This window comes from Dasypus novemcinctus, chromosome 10, assembly GCF_030445035.2.
Source record: "Dasypus novemcinctus isolate mDasNov1 chromosome 10, mDasNov1.1.hap2, whole genome shotgun sequence".
Classification (NCBI taxonomy): Eukaryota; Metazoa; Chordata; class Mammalia; order Cingulata; family Dasypodidae; genus Dasypus; species Dasypus novemcinctus.
In genome coordinates this window covers 122,068,017-122,091,686 of record NC_080682.1, presented here as the reverse complement: position 1 = coordinate 122,091,686, position 23,670 = coordinate 122,068,017, and the positions used below count along the sequence as shown (strand labels likewise).

The 23,670-nt window shown below is 40.6% G+C and overlaps 1 protein-coding gene and 1 pseudogene across 1 annotated transcript in view; one reads left to right on the top strand and one right to left on the bottom strand.

Annotated features, from left to right (window-relative positions):
• Positions 1-23,670, top strand: part of RAB38 (RAB38, member RAS oncogene family) — an 86,273-nt gene that overhangs the window by 57,029 nt on the left and 5,574 nt on the right. The window lies entirely within an intron of this gene.
• On the bottom strand, positions 7,122-13,650 carry LOC139439769 (acyl-protein thioesterase 1-like; annotated as a pseudogene).

The following is a 23,670-nucleotide window of genomic DNA, read 5'->3' as shown; positions in this document are numbered from 1 at the left end:
GGACTATTTTTAAAAAGATTTTCTCTGTTATGTCCCAGGTCTGGTCCTCTGCACTGATGGTATTTAAGGCTGTAATTGTCTCCATCTGGGCCATCACTTCCTGTTTCTATGTTTTGTAGTTTTGATGAAAGCTGGACATATTGATATATTAAGTTGTTATCACTGGAATTTTGACTCTGAGGCATCTGTTCCTTATGCTTGTATCCAACAAGTGGTATGGCAGCACTTTCTTTTAATGGCAAGAGCTAACAAAAAGAAGATGAAGACAAAGGAAGAGGAGAAGGACGAAGAGGAGGAACAAAATAAAAGAGAAAACACCTTCCTGTCTTTGCATTCTCCTCTAGAACATTTCTATATGATGATTTTAGAGACTAGCTCTAGGATAAAGAATAGGGGCCACCTGGATCCTTTTTGCACATGTGTTTTTCCTTATGCTTGAGCATGTGGCCCTAGGGATTTCCCTGTTTACACAGATGTGAACATCCTCTCTCCTCTAGAATACAATTTTACTGACCCAGGCACTGTACTCTGTGTCCTAAAGTTAGCAATCTCTTTCCCCTTGCAGACACTTGACTACTCTCCTGCTCTCCCACAGCATTCTATAAGAGAGCTCTGTGAACTGCCTTCTACATTCTGGGCAAGTTCTGGGAGTCCTTCATGCAACCATTAGACAGATTGGGACGGACATATATGCTTTGAGTATGTGCATAAGTGTTGCTCTGACCTGTCCAGAACTAGGATCAGGAATCCACACAGGGAGCATGGACCAGCTCTCTGTTGAGCTGGTGATGGTGAGGGAGGGACCAGCCAGGACCCCACAAGATCCTACTGCTTTTATTTTATTTTTTTAATTTTTTATTTGTTTAAAAAGATATTTAGATTATGTAAATGTTACATAAAAAATATAAGGGATTCCCATATGTCCCGCTCCCCACACTGTCCATGTTTACCTACATTAACAACATCCTTTATTAGTGTGGTACACTTATTGCAATTGGTAAACACATTTTGGAGCATTACCCCTAAGCATGGATTATAGTTTACATTGTAGTTTACGCTCTCCCAAAATTACGTAGGTTATGGCAAGATATATGTATCTGTCTTTATATGCCATATATGTATATGGCAAGATGACCTGTATCTGTCTTTGTAATGTCATTCAGAACAAATCCCAAGTCCTGAAAATGCCTCCATATTGCACCTGTTTACCTCCCCCTGATCTCAGAACCTTCAAGGGCCACTGCCTCCACATTAATGATGGAAATTTTTCCATTGCTAGAATCACAGTAACTCTATAGTAGAATACTAGAAAGTCCACTCTAGTCCATAGTTCATTCCCCAATCCTGAGGATTCTGGGATGTTGATGCCCACTCCACCTCTGATTGAGAAGGGACTTCAGTCCATACACCTGATGGATGGGACTCTCTTGCTTGCTGCTGTAGGCTCTTTTCATTCCTTGGTGCAATGGTTGTCCATCATCACCTCCTTGCTAGTTGTCCTGGGTGAGTCCAATGAACTGGAAAGTAGGTGTTGCAACTCCGTTGAAGCTCAGGGCCCAGCTGGCACATGGACAGCCCAAAGATTCAGGTCTCTTAGATATATGCCTCTCAACTGCAGCACCAACTATAGGTTCAAATAGAAGGGACAGAAGAACCATGTGTAGGGAAACCACAACTGAGTCCAGTTCTATCGCACTGGGGGCACAAGCCCCAAAGGAGGCACCAAACTCATGAGCTGTCTGCCTGACCATAGTGCCTAATTTGGGGTAGTTTCTAATTTGGCAGTGAGTGAGATCCTGCTGAGACAAGCATAAGTGTAACCTCTGGAATGACCTCCTGACTCTTTGAAGTCTCTTAGCCATATAAGTTCATCTGTTTTTACCTTTCCCCCTTTTTGGAAGGTCTTTTTCCTGTTGCATTGCTAGTTGGTGCTTGGTAGTAACCCCTCAGTGCCAGGGAGGCTTATCCCCAGGAATGATATCCCATGCTGGGGGAAAGTTATTGCATTTATATGCTGAGTTTGTCTTAGAGAGAGGTCACATTGGAGCAAAAAGGATGCTCTTGGGAGGTAACACTTAGGCACCCTATAGTACTAGACTAAGTTTCAATTTCAAGAGTAAAGGTTTGTAAGCACAGTCATCAGTATCAAGGGGCCGTCAATGGACTATCTTCCTTCACTAGCCATTGCCTCTGTACTTGGGAGATTGTTGCTGTTCCATTAGAGAATGTGGCAGAGCTCCCCAGGATGAGAATTCAATATTATTTTCGTTATTGTGTGAATCTTCTCACACTGTGACAACGCCTCATGAACATCTAAAGACATTTATATGTCTTATATATATATGCCCAGGTGAACCTCCTCCATGGTCCTCCTCTGCCACAGTTGTAACCCTTCTGTGATCCAAAGCTTCTTCAAAAATGAAGCCAATAAAATAGCAAATACAATTAATAGGAAAATGAGATAATGATAGATTTAAATATAAGAAATAAAATACAAAAAATTAAAAATTAAAAATATTTGGGATAATAAAAAATAATGAAAAAGTATTAATTTTTTTTTACATTTTTGCCTTTCTTCACTGTAAGATCTGTTTTCCTGTATGTCCTATTGCTTTTAAGTAGTCTTTTCCTTGATTCATTGCTCACCCCATGTCTGCAGCCCTTTAATTCTTTTCTGGAGCTTTGAGAAAGCTGCTTCTGCTGGTCCTTGCTGGTTGTTCAAAGCTTTTGTGTGGAAATGAAGCCCTGATGTGTCTCATTCATCCATCTCAGTCAAGGAAGCACCCTTTTGCCCATTATTAATTTGGTCGTTTTTTGTTGTTGTTGTTCTTCAGTTGTGGTTCTTTATATATCCTGGGTATTAAACTCTTAATAGATTTGCAGCATTCTCCTATTTGCTAGGTATCTTTTCACTTTTTTCTTATTGCAGTAAAGATTTTAATTTACATGACATGGGAAACGGACTTGGCCCAGTGGTTAGGGCATCCGTCTACCACATGGGAGGTCCGCGGTTCAAATCCTGGGCCTCCTTGACCCGTGTGGAGCTGGCCCATGCGCAGTGCTGATGCGCGCAAGGAGTGCTGCACCACGCAGGGGTGTCCCCCGCATAGGGGAGCCCCACGCGCAAGGAGTGTGCCCGTAAGGAGAGCCGCCCAGCGCGAAAGAAAGTGCAGCCTGCCCAGGAATGGCGCCGCCTACACTTCCCGTGCCGCTGACGACAACAGAAGCGGACAAAGAAACAAGACGCAGCAAATAGACACCGAGAACAGACAACCGGGGGGGAGTGTTTAAATAAATAAATAAAATAAATCTTTTAAAAAAAAAATTTACATGACATCAATTTTATCTACTTTTATCTATTTTTTTCATTTGTTGCTCATGCTTTTGATGTCATATGAAAGAAGTCATAACCAAATCAAAGGTCATGAAAATTTCTCCCTATGATTTCTTCTAAAGGTTCTATAGTTTAGTATTTATATTTAGGTCTGTAATTCACTTTTTAGTTATATTCTGTACATAGTGTGAGTTGGGGATATTTTACCTTTAAGTGTTACTGTGAACAGAATTGTTTTCTAAATTCCTCTTCAGATTGTTCACTGCTAATGCATAGATACAATCAATTTTTGCTTGTTGACCTTGTATCTTCCCATTGGGTTGGTACTAATGGCCCCACTTTAATTTTTTATTTTAGTTATTTGTGTCCACGCTCTTTTTTCTTTGTCAGTCTAGCTAAATGTTTGTTACTTTTATTGGTCTGTTCAAAGAACTGACTTTTGTTTTTGTTGGTATTCTCTGGTTTTTTTAATCTCTAGTTTCATTTATCTCTGTTCAAATATTCCTTCCTTCCTTCTGCTCTTTATTGGTTTATTTTGCTCTTCTTTCACTAGATCCTTCACTTGTGACGTTAGATCTCTGATTTGAGATTGTTCTTCTTTTTTAATGTAAGCACTTAGGGGTATAAATTTCTCTCTCACCCCTCCCTTTGTTTCATCCCAAAGTTTTGGTATTATGTGTTTTCATTTTCATTTACTTCAAGATATTTCCTAATTTTCCTTGTGGTTTCTTCTTTGGCCATTGGGTGATTAAGAGTTTGCTGTTTAATTTCCACATATTTGTGCATTTTTCATTTCTATCTTTGTTATTAATTTCTAAATTCATTCCATTGTGGAAGGAAAGATACATTGTATGATTTCAATATTTCTTAATTTATTGAGACTTGTTTTGTGACCTAACATATGTTCTATCCTGCAGAATGACCATGTAAACTAGAATGTGTATACTACTTCAGTTGGGTGAAAGTATTCTATATATGTCTGTTAAGTCTAGTTGGATTATATTATCAGTCAAGTCTTATAATTCCCTAATGATCTTCTGTCTGTTAGTTCTATCCATTATTGAAAGTGGTATATCGAGCCTCCTACTTTAATGTAGATCCTTCTATTTCTCCATTCAAATCTGTCATTTTCTTAATATATTTAGGGGTTTTGCCATTAGGTGCATATATATATTTATAAAATTATTTATTATTACTAATACTTATCATAGTATTTATAATACTGTATTGGCTTGTATACAGTGACCTTCTTTAACCTCACAAAAGTTTTTGACTTAAGGTCTATTTTACCTGATATTAGTATCATGACTCCAACTCTTTTTTGTTTTATTATTTGCATAGTATATATTTTTTCTATCTCTTCATTTTCAGCCAACTTGTGTCTTTAAATTTAAGCTGAGTCTTTTGAAGTCAGAATATAGTTCTGTCATGTTTTTTAGTCCATTTTTCCAGTCTCTGCCTTTTGACTAGAGAATTTAATCCATTTACATTCAAAGTAACTGTTGATAATGCAAGACTTTCTTTTGCAACTTTGCTATTTGGTCTTTATAATTCTTATTCTTTTTTTTGGTCTCCCCTTAATTCTTATGCTAATGAATATTTGAATATTTATTTGATTTTTTGGTAGTGTACCATTTTGAGGCCCTTCACATTTCCTTCTGTATATATATTTTCAGATATTTTCTTTTTTTTTTGAAAGTCAAAATTAAATTTTATTTCACCTTGATAGAAACTGTGAAAAAGATTTACTTTTTCCCACTCTACAGCAAAACTTTTCAATGGAAGAAAAAATCTTACTGTAAATATGATGTTGCTGATTTGTATAACTGAATATAACCATTTATATTCCTCAGAGAAAAAGTACAATGCAATTTGTAAATAATTGTTTAAAATTTTAAAATCCAGACATAAACATATGGCTTAATTATTAACATTCTATATTGTACACTGCCAAATTATTTCCATTATCAATTAGCATCCATTTATAAAGGTGCAATCCCACCATTGTTTCAATCAGTTGGAAATACAGTGAAACAATTAACAGTTCAAAAATACCAAGCATACATTTCCATTAAATATTAAACCATGTGGTAATTATACCATTCATATCAAGTTTGGACTAACATTCATTACCCAAACAGTTCTTTTCAAATAATTTTTTACCAGTAATCTGAAAATTTTGACTATATAAAATAAAAAGATTGCTATTGTTATGTTTGCACAAAAACTAATTAAAAAATCATCTGAAGGGGAGTAGGTAGCTCAGTGGTTGAGCACCCACTTCGCATGTGCAAGGTCCTGGTTTCAATTCCCAGCACCTACTTAAAAAAAAAAAAATTGAATAAAGTCAAAATTCATTGGCAAATAAAAATAAAGCAAACTTTTCTGATGGATCTAATTTTCTGCACTAGTTGGTTTCAGACATATACAAAGTAAGTAAACAAACTATGCTACAAGGATCATCATCTTAGACCAAATCATCTTAGAAATTACAGTTTTGAAGGTCAAGTCAAATATTTCAGAACATACTAGGGTATGATTAATTATTCTTCCAGTTGATTAAAGAGTATTAAAATCACAGAATTATTTCTTTTACTGGCCTAAAGATTCTAATAACTGAGTAAGTCTTAATTTGGACTAAGGTACAGTTGAAGAAGTAAGTAGTACATAAGTTTTAAGTCATGTCTGGTTTCATTATACATATAAATACATTATAAATACCAAATGTCTGTGATTCAGAATGTCAAATTACAGCATTTATTAACACCAGATGTCTATGCAAGGAAACAACATTTGGTCTCCTATGAAGGATAAGAAAGGAAGAACATATTTTTTCTAGAGAGGAGAAAAGAATATTAAATGGAAATGATATAAAAAAAAAAAAAGAATGGTCCCCCAAATAAAAGGACCATTAATTGACGAGAGCAATAAATAATCTTACCCTTTCACTAAAAGCATTACTCCTATTACTAGAAATAATATAATACCATCTCATTCTAATTTCATATTATTATGTATATGAATCATATATTAAAATACAACCATCACATGGTGACTAGGCAATTTGGAATAAATCCATAGTCTAAGTCACAGCACACTTAAATCATTTATATCTTTTATTTACACACTTTAAGAAACTTTATATATTTTTTAAAAACTCATTTGTTTTTAAAAGCATTAAGAAGAGAGAAAGAAAAAGAGAAAAGGTATGCAGCAGAAAGTATGCCCCTTAATAGTGTTTGGTGGGATGGTAGAAATTTTCATTTCTGAAATTTAATGTTTAGTTTTTTTATAAGCAAAACAAAAAGCTGTTAAAGGTCCCCAAAAGCCCGTGGCTGTTCATTACCTATGCTCCACCTAGAAAAAGAGCACCAAGAAAAGAGCAGAGGAGGACAAGAGACAAGAGTGGAGCCACATTTACATCCTAACCGCTCGTTTATACCTGAATACATTTTCAGTAGGCATACAGATAATTTTCCAATGATGTAATAAATGTTCTGATTTCAGTATTTTATTATTTTTCTGGACTACCTTTGAGATAGAGAAGTTAGCTGCTTCACCTATTTTAATACTAGTATACTCTGGGATCATATACAAATACGTGCATAGAAACTTAAAAGAGCGTACGTTTCCCGTGAGGGGACGTTATTTAGTCTGCGTCGTTGGTATGTATTTGTAAAACATTCTGACACTGCAGACAAGAAGTTTGAGGCTGAGCACGTTTAAAGGTTTCTCCTCTGCTGCAGTGATGCTGGTCACTTCTTCACAAGGTCCTGGGAGGACGTTATCAATGAATTTCCTGGTGACGTGAACTGTGCAACGTGCCCTCATAGGTTCTGAAGGTTACACTGGCTCAATTTACCAGTGTTTTCAGCCTTTCAGCAGCAGGAGAACCAAACATTAGGGAAATTAAAGGGTCGCATTCTCCATGGCACTGGAGAAGAGAAATACCTTTATTAGTGCCACTGATAGGATCCTGTGCAGATGAACCCTGCAGTGGAAGCCAGCACCTGCGTGCAAGGTGAGGGCGATGTAATGAGGTACAGCCCGTCCCTGCCAAAAGCCTCCGCAAACAACCCTGTTAGAAGGAATTCCATTCTTCACCTCCTCGTCTATCAAAGTTTTGGCATTTTGTGCTGCCTGCTAGACTCCAGGTTTGTCCTCCTGTGAATCTGGAGAAAACCTGGGAACATCAAACCAAGAAGGCAAACTCGTGGGCAGGTGTGTTTGCTACATGAACTTCAGACACCTGCAGAGGCCCTGCCCATCCAGGCCCTGGATCCCCCAGTCCGTGAAGAAAAATCACCGCTGCGGTGGCCTGGCTGGCAGGCACGTTGTGGGCAGCGGGCTGACAACTATTTTTGGTTTAATTTAAACAGTCATCTAAAATAACTTATAAATTTGTTAGAAAACCAATCTTATCTAAGGCATTGCGGGCACAATACATTTTGATGTTTCTTTTCGTTCACTGATACCTCACATGAAAACGTTTGCTGCAGCGGTGTCGTTTTCTTTTTCTCTCTCTCTTTTTAAAATAGACTTTTATTACAGAGATTGTGAACTTAAAACACAATCATGCACATGTGTAGAATTCCCATACAATACCCCTTCACCAACACCCCACACCGTGGTGGAATAGTTGTTACAGATTATGAAAGAATTATCATCAGACTATGGCTACCAGCCATGGTTGAGTGAAAACCCATGAGTGATCCAAGTCATCAGAGTCCAACTCAGGAACTTGCAACCTGGGTTTGGTGTAGGAGCCCTATTCTCTTGGGTGGCAAAGCCATGAGGATACACCGCCGGGCAGAAAATGGAGCTGACCTGATGTCTGAGCATGGCGTTTTATTTCCTGAGGTTCCTGAATCCCTCAACAATCACCTGTGGGCGCTACCCTCCAGGGAAACTCAACGAGTTTCTGATTTTCACAACCAAAATCAGGTTGATAAAGTGCACTTGCTCTGGTACATGAGAACTTAAACAAATGCCCTATGCCTAAAACTCTCAGTTTGAGAAATCTTTCCCATTAAGGGAGCATTATTCTCGGGCCTCCCGTAAGTTTAACTACATGAGTCAAGGGCTGGGTGATTTCGAGAGTCACCTTCAGTCCTGTCTGAAACAAGGTAGTGTATAGATTCTTTCCTTTTGCAGCTGATGAAACTAATGGCATTCAGACCAAATTAGTTGTAACACTATCAAGGCTAGGGCTCAGGTTCACTAATTCGTGTGCTAAGCTGTCCCGATTGTAAATAAGCTTCAATATAATGGATATCAACATAGAGCAGGTCACATTAATTTTTCGCATGTGATTATTAATTGGTGTTCATGCCTTTTCTTTCCCCTTCACAGGAAAGCGCATTCATTAATTAGTAGCTGGGCACCTCCGTGCCAAGAGGCCCTGTGTTAGGTGCGGGTAACACTCCAGGGCATACATGCCACTTTTCCCCTCAAGAAGGAACCAACTTAGTGAGAAAATAAATTTTTAAAAGTAATTGCAGAGGAGCGGATGTGGCTCAGTGGTTGAGCACCTTCTTTCCACGTGGAAGGTCCCAGGTTCAATCCCACAAGACCACAAAAAAAAAAAAAAAAAAAGTAATTGCAATTACAGAGCCGCTATAGGGGATTGCTATGGAAGCACCTGGGAGAGGCACCCGGAGCAGTCTCCCTCACTGGGTGAGGAGGGAATTGGTCTAAGAAAGCTCCCAGAATTAATAATGATGTCAGGACCTGGCTGTAACCAGTCAGGCCTGTCGTTCAGACTTTTCAAGCTGCATGATTTCACTCTGCTCTCTTAAAGTCATATGAAAAATCACACGTGCTGCCTTTGGGGCTGGGCTCAGAAAAAGGGAGGAAGGTAAGAAATGGGAGTAGCAGTCCTCAGGTAAGGGTGAAGACCAAAAGGAAAATACAAACTCAGTTAGTTGATCGTCCCACCCCATCCACCATAGCTACACACCACTCCAGGTCAGTAGTTCCCAAGTTGTGCAAAGAGGAACACGAGCCCCAAGAGCCATGGCATGAGATAAGCGTTTTGTAATAAATTTATGAAACACTGCACGGTCATTTCTTGCTGAAGTATTCAAAATGAATGGCCACATTATAATGAAATTGGAGGGTGCGGAAGGAGGAGCGGCTTGCATCTCTCCAACCTCTCACTCCAACCTAAATTCGCCCTTTCCTGATTCCCATATTCTCCCAGTTCCTCCCTATTGCCTTGGTTCCACTCATCTTCTTCTACCCAGGATGCTAAACTGCTTTCCCCTTCACAAGTAGTTAATCACATGCCACATTCTGTGAGCTTCTAAAACTCTCAGAAACCCTATGATAAATACACCTTGATGAATTCTTTTTAACTTAACATTTCCCCAACTTTTTAAACCATAAGATGCCATTTTTTTCTCTTGCACCATCCTATAAAACTTCAGAACCCATAGGGAAGGCTTTCTCTGGAAGAGAGGTGTGTTTTTACCTCCTAACTTTCTCATATACAACTGAACCACAATAATATTTATGCATGTTTGTTTTGTTTTGCAAGTGTTTTGTTTCATACACATTTTATGTTCAGGACTTGTGTGCCAGCACTGTTGTTGAGTTTTTCCACATAGCCTATCTAGTTTTATATACATCTTCAAACCTTGTGAAATTGGCATTAGCTTTTAATCAAGGATCATAGGTAAAGAAATGAGGCTCAGGATGACTTCCCTGAGGTTACACATCTAGCAAGTGACAGAGTCAAGATAGTTCTAAGTCTTTTTACTGCATCTTCCTCCTTAAAGTTAAATAAGTAAATAGGCAAGTAAGAAAAAGAACCAGAAGAATTCTGAAACTGTGGAATGTATCTAAATTTCATCCAAAGTTTCAAAGCAGAATAAAATGAAATCCTTGCTTATCAGTTAAATATATCATTAGCTAATTACTTCCAAATGAGCTGTGTTTGTTCGAGATGGGCAAGGGATGTACAGATAGGATGAGAGGAAGACTAAACCATGGGAAGGTTTGGAGTGGAAAAAAAGTGCAGGACACAGCTATGGAATGGCCTCTGATCTAGGGCAGTTGGAGCCCAGCCAAATAAGGGGAAGAAGAGCCACCAGCTCAATTGATGTCCATGTCGGTTGAACCATCGTCCAGTGGTCTGTTCTTATTCTGAGTCATTGATGTAAGCTAACAAGGCTATTCTGAGCAGGGATTTAGGGGTAGGTATGCCTGTAACTCCACTTTAAATCGAGTCATCAGGAGACAATCTGGCAGGGATACTGAGGATGGCGTGCACTGGGAAGAAATGGGAGGAGTATGGACTGAGCCTTAAGTAGGGTGCAATGTCCCTTGATCTTGAGCAGAGAGCACATCACAGCCATCGTCACCTCCGGGGAAAATGGAAAGAACTCTGGACTAATAAGGCAATCACTTAAGGACTGACTCCAAAACATGTTAAGCACAGTGTGTAAAGCCTTTGATGAAAAGGGCCTGGTGCATGGAGAGTGCTCAGTGATTATTTGCCAAGTAATAAACTATTTAATTTAGTTACACAGTTTGTCAAATAGTTGCATGATAGGAATTTCCATCTGATGTTCCTTCCCCATTTCACCAGCAAGTCTATGAAATAAAGAAAGGCATATTTTTATTCTAGATCAAAAAGGAGAGCATTATTTAGTATGTGCCAAAGTTGTCTTAGAGAGATTGCCCAGGCTGAAAATGACTTTTTATCTGACTGTGGAATTTAGGTGTTAAGCACCAGGGATTTGGGTTCTGGGGCTGAGGCCAGAGCTCCGGACGTTTTTAGATTCATTAACATTCCAAACACAAAAAGGTGATTAAAAGGTGGAATTCTTTTGCTTTATCAGCACATCCATTTTTACATGTAATTCATGTTCTGATATCATTTCACCTAAGCTAACATTATTCTAACAACAGTGGTAGAAATATTTTGATTTATTCTACCTGGAAAAGCAAGAGTTTCAAAGTCTCCACTACAGAGTTAGTTGTAGACTTGGTGAAGGGGACATATATAAAGAAAAGATAAAACTAGAGGCCAGAAAGGACGTTGTTAAGCTGGAATTGGCCACTCATTCAGTAGAATAGAAGTTTTTAAGAATAGAAGATTATATTAAAATAAACATATATTAAGGAGTCGTAAAATAATATACAATGGTCACCCGATTTTGTCTAATAACATTAGAATGTTATTTCTAATCATTATTCTGACAGGTGGGTACTTTTATCTCTATGCTATAGGTGAGGCTGAAGAAAACTAAGTATCTTGCCCATGTAGATATGGCTATTGGTCTATTAGATATCATCAAGAGACTAATAGTAAATATTAAACTGTTAAATGAAATAGTGTTCATGGAACAGCAGGGCATAAAGAATTTTTTAAAAGGCAAAATTAGGACTCTGCGCCAGGTCTGCTTGACCGCAAAGCCTTTAATAATTCAGCTCCATTTTTATTAACTGGTTCAGTCAGGATCCCTTTCACTTCACCAACATGAATCGTGTCCAAGAACAAGAGAAGAACGGGCAGTTTGACTTGTGAAGTAAATTCTGTGGTGAACATGATTTCTTTTTTCCTCCCTGCAGAAATCGCCCACAATCTAGAACTCTCTCAGGTTGAAGCCTGAACTTGTCACTCTGCTGGGACCCTTCATTTGTTTACTCTTCATTCATTCATTCATTCATTCCCTCCACACATATCTCCTGACTGCTCACACCAGGGTGCAGTAATGAAGAGTCCAGGAACCCCCAGGCACTGAGGATACAGGCAAACAGGCCGTTGCATCTTTTTTTTTTTTTTTTTTTTTAATTTTTTTATTTTTTATTGACTTTGTAATAATATTACATTAAAAATATATATGTGAGGTCCCATTCAACCCCACCCTCCCACCCCCCCTCTCCCCCCCCCCCAACAACACTCGTTCCCATCATCATGACACATCCATTGGATTTGGTAAGTACATCTTTGGGCACCTCTGCACCTCATATACATTGGTTCACATCATGGCCCATACTCTCCTCTATTCCATCATGTAGGCCCTGTGAGGATTTACAATGTCCGGTGATTACCTCTGAAGCACCATCCAGGGCAGCTCCATGTCCCGAAGACGCCTCCACCTCTCATCTCTTCCTGCCTTTCCCCATACCCTTTGTCCATTATGTCCACTTTTCCCAATCCAATGCCACCTCTTCTATGTGGACACTGGATTGGTTGTGTCCATTGCACCTTTATGTCAAGAGGAGGCTCAGATTCCACCTGGATGCTGGATGCAATCCTCCCATTTTCAGTTGTAATCACTCTAGGCTCCATGGTGTGGTGGTTGTCCTTCTTCACCTCCATCTTAGCTGAGTGTGGTAAGTCCAATAAATCAGATTGTAGGTGCTGGAGTCTGTTGAGGCTCAGGATCTGGCTATCACATTGTCAGTCCAGAGATTCAAATCCCCTAAATATATCTTAAACCCCAACATTAACTGCACCTCCAGCACATTAGCATGAAAGTCTTATGAAGGGAGATCCCATCTGAGTCCAGATTCATCACACATAAACACCATTTCCAAAGAGGGGCCATCTGCCCTGGTAGTTAACCCCATCGGCCATGACCATAACTCCCATGGGTCTCTTTAGCCCTCAAAGGAACCAATATCTGGGGGTTGTATCTGCTTTATCTGTCTCTCTAACTCTGCTCAGTTGTGCATGAGGGCAAACCTTCTGCCAGCCTCCAGACTCTTTTTTAGAAACTCGTAGCCATATAAACTCATTTCTCCTTTCCATTTCCCCCTTACTTTAGGTCAAACAGCATTTTAAAGTCATGGTATTTTATGTAGACATGGATATTCTGCTGATCTGCATTGAACCTTCTGTATAAGGTCGTTTTCCAGTTGCATCATCAGTTGGTAGTTGATAGTGGTCCCTCGTTGCCAGGGAGGCTCATCCCCGGGTGTCATGTCCCACGCTGGGGGGAAGGCATTGCATTTACATGCTGAGTTTCAGGCCGTTGCATCTTGATGAGGGACAGGTGCCAGAACGCAGGGCTGCCTCCTCAGCCTGGGGGCCCAGAGGCTGTGGGAGGCCCTCCCTGAAGAATGGTCCTAAAGGAGAAGGTAAAGAAAGGGAGACACTACCAGGAACTTGTCTCCATGGGCGCACCCCCTGTGCAAAGCCCCCGTGCGCCCTCTGCCTGCTTCGCCGCATCCCAACAAGAGCCCTGGGAGTGGAGCGCCCGCTGCCTCCTCTTACAGGTTAAGCAATGGAGGTCAGGCTTGGAACTTGTCCCACCGTAGTGGCAGCACCAGGTTTTAAAGCTTTGCTCCAAGCTTCTTCTCATTCCGTTAGTCTTACTTCCTGGGACAAAAACGTTCCACTCTCAGTTCTCAGACTTGGCACATACAGGTGTCAGGAGAAGAGCATTTTACTCATGATAGGAACAGGTGATAAAACAGATAATTGGCTATAATTGCTGCTCAGTAACTATCACTTTAAACTGAATTGACTAAGACTAGCAAATACCACTGCTAAGTAGCTTATTCTACGTGCGTTTTGGTCTCTTCATCTAGAGACCAGGCTTACTAGGATATTCACCTCCTAGGGGGTGGAAAGGGTTAAATGATATTCTGTATGTCGTGACCTTGGCATAGTGCCGAGCAGGTGTTGGATAGATGTCAGCAGTTACTACTATTACCCTTTTGTGTCTGGTGGGGATTTCTACTTTCCAGCTGAAGAATGAGCAAGCGTTTTTTTTAACTGAAGTCGGTTATGTGTTCATTAATGGGGTTTATTAAGCCTGGAAAGTGATCATTTTTATGCTCATGTTTATTCTTTTTTCTCTTTTCAAGAACAATTATTGGATTCTCTAGCACCATTTCAATGTAAGACAGTGAGGGCAATTAAAAAACCACTAAATTGAGAACAAAATGTTAACAGAGGCAAAAATCTATGAACGTTCGGTTCTTAATGGCCATTAGTGGGGAGTTGTACGTTGCATATTAGATTGGTAAATATCTTCTGTAGACTCTGGAAAGTGTCTGGGGAAGTGTGTCTACCTAATATGAAGGTTGCTGGGCTGGGTAGTAGGAGAAAAGGCAGGCAGGGTGAACGCAGACTCCTCCAGGGACCAGGAATTTAACAGAAATGAGTAGGGTGTGGGTATGGGGAAAGGCAGGAAGAGATGAGAGGTGGAGGCGTCTTTGGGACATGGAGCTGCCCTGGATGGTGCCTCAGAGGTAATCACCGGACATTGTAAATCCTCACAGGGCCCACTGGATGGAATGGGGGCGAGTATGGCCCATGATGTGGACCATTGACCATGAGGTGCAGAGGTGCCCAGAGATGTACTTGCCAAATGCAATGGCTGTGTCATGATGATGGGAACGAGTGTTGTTGGGGGGGGGAGAGGTGGGGTGGGGGAGGTAGGGTTCAATGGGACCTCATATATATATATTTTTAATATAATATTATTACAAAGTAAATAAAATAAAATTAAAAAAAAAGAAATACAGGCTAACCAATAAAAAAAAAATGAGTAGGGTGGGGGCAGACAAGAGAGTGCGTATGTGCCATTCAAAGACATTTAAAATATAATAAAAAAACAATTCTGTGGGCCAGATAGAGCATGCTGTGGACAACTTGGAGATAATTTTGAGATTTAGAAAGAAGACACTGTCCAGGAGCCTCTTCTCTTCTTCAGCGAACGTTTACAGAGAGGAAAGAGAACAACAGTGAACAGAAGGGCTCCCAGTTTGAGTCTGGCTCTGCCACTCGGTGACTCTAGAACTTTCAGGGGCCGTGTGAGTAGCACCTGAGAGCCTGGGCTGGAGAACCAGGGGGCCCAAGTCTCCCTTTCCTGGCTCTGGGAGGCTGAGCAAATTATTTAACTTCTCTATAGCTCAGTTTTCCTCATCTGGGTTTTCCTGATGATTGACTTAGTTAACACAGGTAAAGTACTTAGAATGTTCCCTGCTACATTGTAAGTTGTCAACATATAGCAGCTAACTTTGGTAATGTTATTGTTTTGTGGGCTCTTCTGCATTAGGCGCTGTGCTGGGAGTTAGGAGCACGGAGAGTACAAGAGGCAATCCCTGTCTCAAAGGCGGTAGACAGCAGGCAGTTCTGATACGATGGTACACAGCGACGGAGGTGCACACAAAGGCTGGGGAGTGCAGAAGCTAAGAGAAGTCCAGGGCAGTAGGAGGCGAGAAGATCGAGCAGGTTCCCTGTGTGATGTTCCATAGTCCGTGTGAAGCGAGGCAAGACACTTCTTTGTTTGCCTTAATTTCCAGATGTACCAAAGAGAGCAGTAGCATTAGTGATTTCTGATGCCCCTACCTCTTAAATAGTTATTTCCTGTAAGCTTGGGGATGTTGCATGGCAGAAGTGGAATACCAGGGGCTACTGGAATGACGGGAAGGATGAGCCCTGGTCGATAAAGGATGATAGCTACAAGGTACAAGGCTTTGGGGCCACAGAAAAGAGGGAAGAAAGAGGACTTGATGTGGACTTTGACATCCAGAACAGCTAAAGAGCAGAAGTTGGGGTAAGGCTAGAATGACGAAGGTGTTAGAGGGACACCATTTTGGGGCCTGACTGTATTTGCAAATTTTCCTTCTCTTCCCCCTACCCACATCTCCGGGCTGATAATGCGACTCTGCCATATGATGGAATCAGTACAATGTGGATCACTCTGTCCTTCCTGGTTTCTGTTGGACCGAAGTCTGGTCACTTTCAGTCAATAGGGCATCGGTAAGCCCTCGTTTTTCTGCCATTGCATCCTCCACTTCTTTCATGGAGGAAACTTGGCAAGGCGCAGAACCATGGGCTTTGTGCACAGGGCTTCTTGGGCACTGAGGAGCTACTGGCTGTGGGTCCTAAGAAGGCAGCAAGGTGAAGGAAAAAAGAAAAAGTAGTAGCTCCAAGGAGAAGACCTGGAAACCAAGTTTGATCCTTGTAAAATCTGAAAAATGATGGTAATAATTCCCACTTCAACTTATTATGAAAATTAAATGAAATTAAGTTTTGAGAACAATGTTGGAGATATAGCTCTCAGAACTGGTGAACCCCAATAGAAGCTGATGATTGCAGTGGGAGGAAGCAGTTCCCAAAGGAAAGTGGGGTGGTATGAGGGAAGAAGTGCTAAGCAAAGAGACCAGGTGTCCCCTATGCTAGTTAACTAACAGAAATGAAAGCTAGCAAGATGTTTGGCACTTGAATGCTCAATAAATGAGTGTTGAATCTCTTGGAGAAAGCATTTTAAAATGCCTGTTCTATGTGAGACTTCATACCTTGGTGTGAATATGCGCTAATTAAAATTTCTCGGGACTGAGGAATTTAGTGTCCAAACACCAGAGCCTTGGATACACATGGTGTGCTGTGTGAGTTGATGTATTTAGAAAGATTATGGGAGAATGATTTCTTTGCCATCTTCTAACTAGGCAGATGTGAAGGTTTTCTGCAAGGATTGTTTTTTCTCTCTGGCATTGGCAGGGGCGGGGTGGAAGGGATGGGTCAGAGATTATAAAACTTGCCGCAAGGCAGATGTTCTGAGGAGCTAATTAAAACGCTGACAAGTCCCCAGAACCTCGACTACTTAGATTTATAAATCTCCCTCTATGGATAGATCAGAATCACCACCGCTTGGAATTGCAGTATTAAATGATACTTCTAGAAAGGCTACAACTGAGATAAAAAGGACAGCGTCTTTAAAGACATTCCTCATTTAGAAGAGTCAGTCTCAAGGCCAGCAGCACATTCGAAAGGAGTGGGCATCTTTTTTAAAGTACCCACAGTTAAGTTAATGGCCAGAAGTGGGGCCTTGGTAGCAGGTTTTTTTTTTTTAATTCTCCAAGTAATTTATAGATGCAGCCGTAATTGAGAAATAATGATTTAGACCTGAAACTATTTTGATCTGTTTTAATCATGGGGATAATGTAATGTAATGTAATGCACTTGAAGCAAAACAGAAACTGGAGGAAGGCCAGTTGCGGTTGGAATGACCGAGTGGCCAAGATTTTGCCCTGCTCTGGGTAAGTTACCTAACATTGTCATCGTTCAGCTTTCTTCCCTTTAAAATATGGGTAATAGTTCTCTGAACAGATTGTTGCTAAGATTGGATGTGAAGGTTACTGCATAAATAAAGCACCTGCAATGTGCCCAGCACGTAGTAAGCACTCAATAACTCCAGTAATTACTCCCATTAGTTTTCAGTAAAATGCTTTGTTAGGAATTTTAAGCCTATTCTGAGAAGAGGCACAAAGATGAGCTCACATCAGTCTAAAGCAGTCTGCACAATAGACCATCTTAGCGTTATGCAAATATGTAAATACATCACAGCCAGATTCAGTCCAAGTGTATGTATGTTGAAAGTTAAAGAATATATAAATTTCCTTTTCCTCAAAAGATGCTGCTAGGGATGTTGTTACTACTCCTAGAATAAATGCAAATAAAAATTCCCAGGTGGCATTTTACCTTTAAACCAGCAGCTCTGTTTCTACACAGTCACCTGGCAAATGTGGGTTTGCTTGCATCTCCTTGGATGCCAAGTAGCTCAGGCAATTATACCACAACCTATTCGGTCAAAAGTCTGAACCTGCAGTTCTCTCAGCCCGGATTTGATTAGCAAGGCTTGTCTGGGATAGAAGGTGAGATGGAAGTCTGCTCTGGATTGCTCTTCCCTTTTTTAGTCTAAGCTCTTTGTAACTTCAATTGTATATAGAAAAAGAAGAGGAAAGAAAACAAAATCTTGTAACTTGGCCAACATTACAAACCATTCTTGCCTTAAGGCCCTGATTGTATACTCCTGCCCTTTTTATGCCAGCCCAGTGCCCAGCCCACTCTGCTCCTTTTACCTGAGGAAATGATAAGTGAAGTGGAAAGAGCAGACGCTTTGGGGCTAGTCAGCCCCGGGCTCACAGTGGCGTCCCCACCTCCTAGTAAGTATTTGGAGCCAGCCATTTGACTTTTCTCAATCTCAGTTTCCTCAGCTGCAAAATGAAGGAACAAAATACACACATTGTCATGCTCTTCTGATGATTACATAAGATAGCATATGAGGAGCGTGCATAGATAACGTTTATTGAATGGGCACCTATGCCCTTCTCTGTTTTAAATTCTCACCTGCTCTAAGTATTAGCATATATTAACTTATGCTCCCTGCATGGTAGGGTTTTTAAAATTCTTTTTACAGATAAGGAAACCGAGGCACAGCGTGGTGAAGTAACTTTTCCAAGGTCACACAACGAGTAAGTGGGATGCAGAGACATGAAACCAAACGAGTCTGGCTCCAAACCTGTACTCTAGACATATGCACGTTGCCATTTTATAGTAAGCACTGGTAAATACAGTGATCACTGTTAGTGTTTACCATTCTCCTTGGCTCCATTTCAAAATTTCTAATCCAAAATATGTGTGCCTTCATGACTGGAACATAATATGCATGATAGGAATTCATTAAATACTTAATAATCAATTAATTAAAAAGACAGAGTGCTGGGGGACCACCAGCAAGATGGCGGCAGAATAAGAAGCTCCTAGAGTTAGCTTCTGCTACAGGGCAGTTAGTCAACACCCAGAGTTTTCTGGAGCTAGCTGAATCACCTGTTTGGGAGCTCCAAGAGGCCAGAAGGGCATCCTACCACATCCTAGAAGGAATGGAAGGAGGAGACTGCCCACCTGCAGAGAAGACTCATAACTAGAGTGCTCCATGCCCTGGAGGCCAGTGCCAATCCTTCACTGGATGCACAAGCTGCCTCAGGAGCTCTCTGCAGCTGGAATTGAAGGTTCCACTTCCCAAAAACAGGGGAGGGAGAGATGGTTGGGCACCAACTTTAGCTACTGAGGAGTAAATTCAGCGGGCTAAAGCATAATCCTGAGAACAGCTAAAGTCTGAGCCTGTCCAAGTCAGAAAGAGGCCAGGAGCCGCCATCTTAACTCCATGCCTTGTGTGAGGGGAAGCGGGGCAGACTGAAAATCCCAGTGCTGGTAGGGACCAACTTCTTTCCATATAGGTCAGAATGTAGGTCTAGCCTAGGCCCCAGTGCCACCTCCAGCAGGAAGGAAGCTGTGGGGACCTGCGCCAGCCTCTCCTGGAAATTACCGGCCAAGCCACGAAAGCTGGTAATCATCCTACTCTGGCAGCACGAGCTGCCCTAGAGCTGTTCTGTGGCTGGAATAAGAAGCTCCATTTCCAAGAAACAGAGAGGAGGAGATGGTTGTCTCCCGATTTCGGCTAGTGATTGGTAGAGTTGGCTGGCTAAGATATAACCTGGGAACAGCTGGGGTATGAATCTGCCCAGGTTGAAAAGAGGCTGATGGCCACCATTTTGACTCTGCCCCCAGCCTGAGGGGAAGCCAGGACTGAAAATCACAGTGATGGGAGGAACATGTTTCTTTCACCCAGATGGGCCTGCAGCTCTAGGCTAGGCTTCAGCCCTGCCTCTTCTTAGAGGCAGGAGGCTGATGGGCCCTGCACCAGCCTATCCAGGTAACTGCAGGTACCTTTAGCTGGCACAGCCTGAAAATTGGAAGTCTACCGGGGCAACTGCGGTCATCTTGGACCAGCACTGCATATATTGCTGCCCACACCTGCAGCTCCATTCCCCAGGCAGGTGAGAAAGGGGAGTGAAGCTTCATCAGTCTCTCTGGGCCACTACAGTCTAGGCCTGCATGATTTGGATTATTCCACACAACTGTTACTCTGTCCTTACCCCTGGCAAAGGAGCAAGTTAAAAGAAACTTCATCGGTCCCTGGGGTAATGAGGGCAGCTTGAGCCTCCACAGCTTATAGCACCAATTACATCCTTGGCTCCTCCTGCACAACCAGCATGGGAGAAAGGGAAAGAAGCCCTAAACTAAAGAGAAAAACTGCACCCAGAATAAATACTTCAGTAATCCAGATGCCAAGACACCAACAAAAAATTACAATCCACACCAAGAAACAGGAAGCTATAGCCCAGTTAAAAGAACAAGGTAAACCTCCAGATGACATAAAGGAATTGAGAAAACTAATCATAGATGTTCAAACAAATCTCCTTAATACATTCAATAAAATGGCTAAAGAGATGAAAGGTATTAAGAAGACACTGGATGAGCACAAAGAAGAATTTGAAAGCATACATAGAAAAACAGTAGATCTTATGGGAATGAAAGATGCAATAAAGGAAATTAAAAAAAACATTGGAACCATATAATAGCAGATTTGAGGAGGCGGAAGAAAGGATTGTGAGCTTGAAGAAATGGCCTCTGAAAGTGAACATACAAAAGAACATATGAAGAAAAGAATGGAAAAAATTGAACAAGGTCTCAGGGAACTAAACAAAAGCCAGAGAAGTGCAAACATATGTGTCATGGGTGTCCCAGAAGGAGAAGAGAAGTGAAAAGGGGCAGAAGGAAATATTTAAAGAAATAATGCTAGAAAATTTCCTAACCCTATTGAAGGACATAGATATCCATGTCCACGAAGCACAATGTACTCCCATCTGAAAAAAATCTGAATAGACAAACTCCGAGACATATACTCATCAGAATGTCAAATGCCAAAGACAAAGAGAGAATTCTGAGAACAGCAAGAGAAAAGCAATGCATAACATATAAGGGATACCTAATAAGATTAAGTGCTGATTTCGCACCAGAAACCATGGAGGCATGAAGACAGTGGTCTGATATATTTAAGATAGAAGAGAAAAACTTCCAGCCAAGAATCTTATATCCAGCAAGACTGTCTTTCAAAAATGAGGGCGAGATTAGAATATTCACAGATAAACAGAAACTGAGAGAATTTCTAAGCAAAAGACCAGATTTTCAGGAAATACTAAAGTGTGTGCTAGAGCCTGAAAAGAAAAGAAAGGAGAGAGAGGCCTAGAAGAGAGTCTAGAAATGAAGATTTTATCAATAAATGTAGAAGTGTCAAAGGAGTAGTGAAAATAAAATATAACAGAAAAACTCAAATAGACAGGAATAAACTTAACCAATGATGTAAAGCACTTAAATTCAGAAAACTGCAACTCAATATTAAAAGAAATAAAAAATGGCCTTTTCCTTTTGTTTCTTATCTTGAGAGTAAACCATCTCTTTTGGGGTGGCAAGGAATTTGAATAGTATCTTGAAACACAATTTGTACAACTGAAGATTTTTTTAAAATAGACTGAAAATTATGGACAAAATATATATCCAAAGTGGGCTATTTGTCCCCATATTTCATTAAATCAATAGCCTACTTCAAGAAACAGATGTATCCATTGAAATATTTGAGCCTGTCTAATATCATGAAACACCTAAACTTGGTCCTTTGAAATATTTAAGTTAGTTATCACTGGACCAGATTTATTACTATTAAGAAAACAAAAACATTTTTTCTTGTGTCAGAGCTCTGGAGTTCTTTGATGAGAAGTTGAGAAATTTAGCACTTCTCTGTTTTGTAAAACCACTGATGCTAAGCTGTGTACTTCAGTCTGAAGCATTGAGGGTTGTGATAGAGTTTTATAGGTTGGTTGTACAATCCCTTTTATAGGGGGCTGAGGCTAGATATAAAAATGACCATAAGTTAGTTATCTAACCAGTATTTAGGGTAGACAATTTTTATGTACATGGGAAAAGATAATGTGTTCCACCCCTTTCTGACCAACCATGAGGAAAAGATTTATGTATTTTTCCACACAGGAAATACATTGTCCTGTATGATCTAAAGTTAGGCTAAAAGTGGAGCTATAAAACCACAATGAATGTTTCTATTGTGAGTTTTTCTATCTTCTGAGGATGTCATATTAACATCAGCAGGTTGACATTTTCCAAAGGAATGCGTTAACCTGAGTCAGCCAAAGACATTTCTTTTATTTATTTATTTATTTAATTCCCCTCCTCCCCCGGTTGTCTGTTCTCTGTGTCTTTTTGCTGCGTCTTGTTTCTTTGTCCGCTTCTGTTGTCGTCAGCGGCACGGGAAGTGTGGGCGGCGCCATTCCTGGGCAGGCTGCACTTTCTTTCATGCTGGGCAGCTCTCCTTACGGGTGCACTCCTTGCGCGTGGGGCTCCCCTACGCGGGGGACACCCCTGCGTGGCATGGCACTCCTTGCGCGCATCAGCACTGCGCATGGGCCAGCTCCACATGGGTCAAGGAGGCCCGGGGTTTGAACCGCGGACCTCCCGTTGGTAGACAGACACCCTAACCATTGGGCCAAGTCCGTTTCCCAGCCAAAGACATTTCTATGCAACGTATAAAAAGATCCACGTATATTAGTTCCAATTACTTATGTTGAGTTTACATTCCATGTATGATTTGAATTTTTCCTTTTTAGGAGGTACCAGGAACAGAACCAGGGACCTCATGCATGGGAAACAGGTGCTCAACCAGTTAAGTTAAACCTGCTCCCCATGACTTGAATTTTGAACATAACCATGTTATATTACTTTAATGTGAATTGTACTATGAAAAAAAAATAGGCATTTCATGTACCAGTAGAATTCTTCCAATTAGGTTAATATTACCAACATCTACTTTAGTGATTGTCCTTGTTAGGCCTAAAGAAGTAACATAACCAGACTCTATTTTAAGTTCTGTTTTATTGTATATGGGAATCCAATTGTCATAAATTAATAAAGACCTTCTGCAAATATTCAAATGGTCCATTGTGGGGGAGTGAAAGTGAAGTTTTAGTTGATAAAAACCTTAATGGTTTTCCCTGAATTATTAGCTTGGCATATATGACATTAATTAAAGATTTTTTTTAACTACTTCATCAAATTTTTCCCATCAGTGTTTTCCTTGACTCTTTCTTTTTTTTTTTTTTTTTTTGGTATTTCATGATGGGTATTTTTTTGTTGTTTTAAAATTTGTCTTTTTCTTTTTTTAAAGATGCATAGATCACAAAAAATATTACATTAAAAATATATGAGGTTCCCAGATACCTCACACACCCCCACCCCCCACTCCTCCCACATCAACAACCTCTTTCATCATTGTGGCACATTCACTACATTTGGTGAATACGTTTTGGAGCACTGCTGCACCACATGGATTATAGTTTACATTGTAGTTTACACTCTTCCCCGGTACATTCAGTGGGTTATGGCAGAGTATAAAATGTACAGCATATGTCCCTGCAATATCATTTAGGACAACTCCAAGTCCCCAAAATGCCCCCACATCACATCTCTTCTTCCTTCTCCCTGCCCTCAGCAACTACTGTGTCCAGTGTCTCCACATCAATGATATAGTTTCTTCAATTGCTAAAGTCACAACAGTTCTACAGTAGAACCTAAATAACTAGAAGAACATTCCATGCTCATGGTTTGGAAGACTAAATATCATTAAGATGGCAATTCTATTCAAATTGATATACAGATTCAATGTAATCCCAATAAA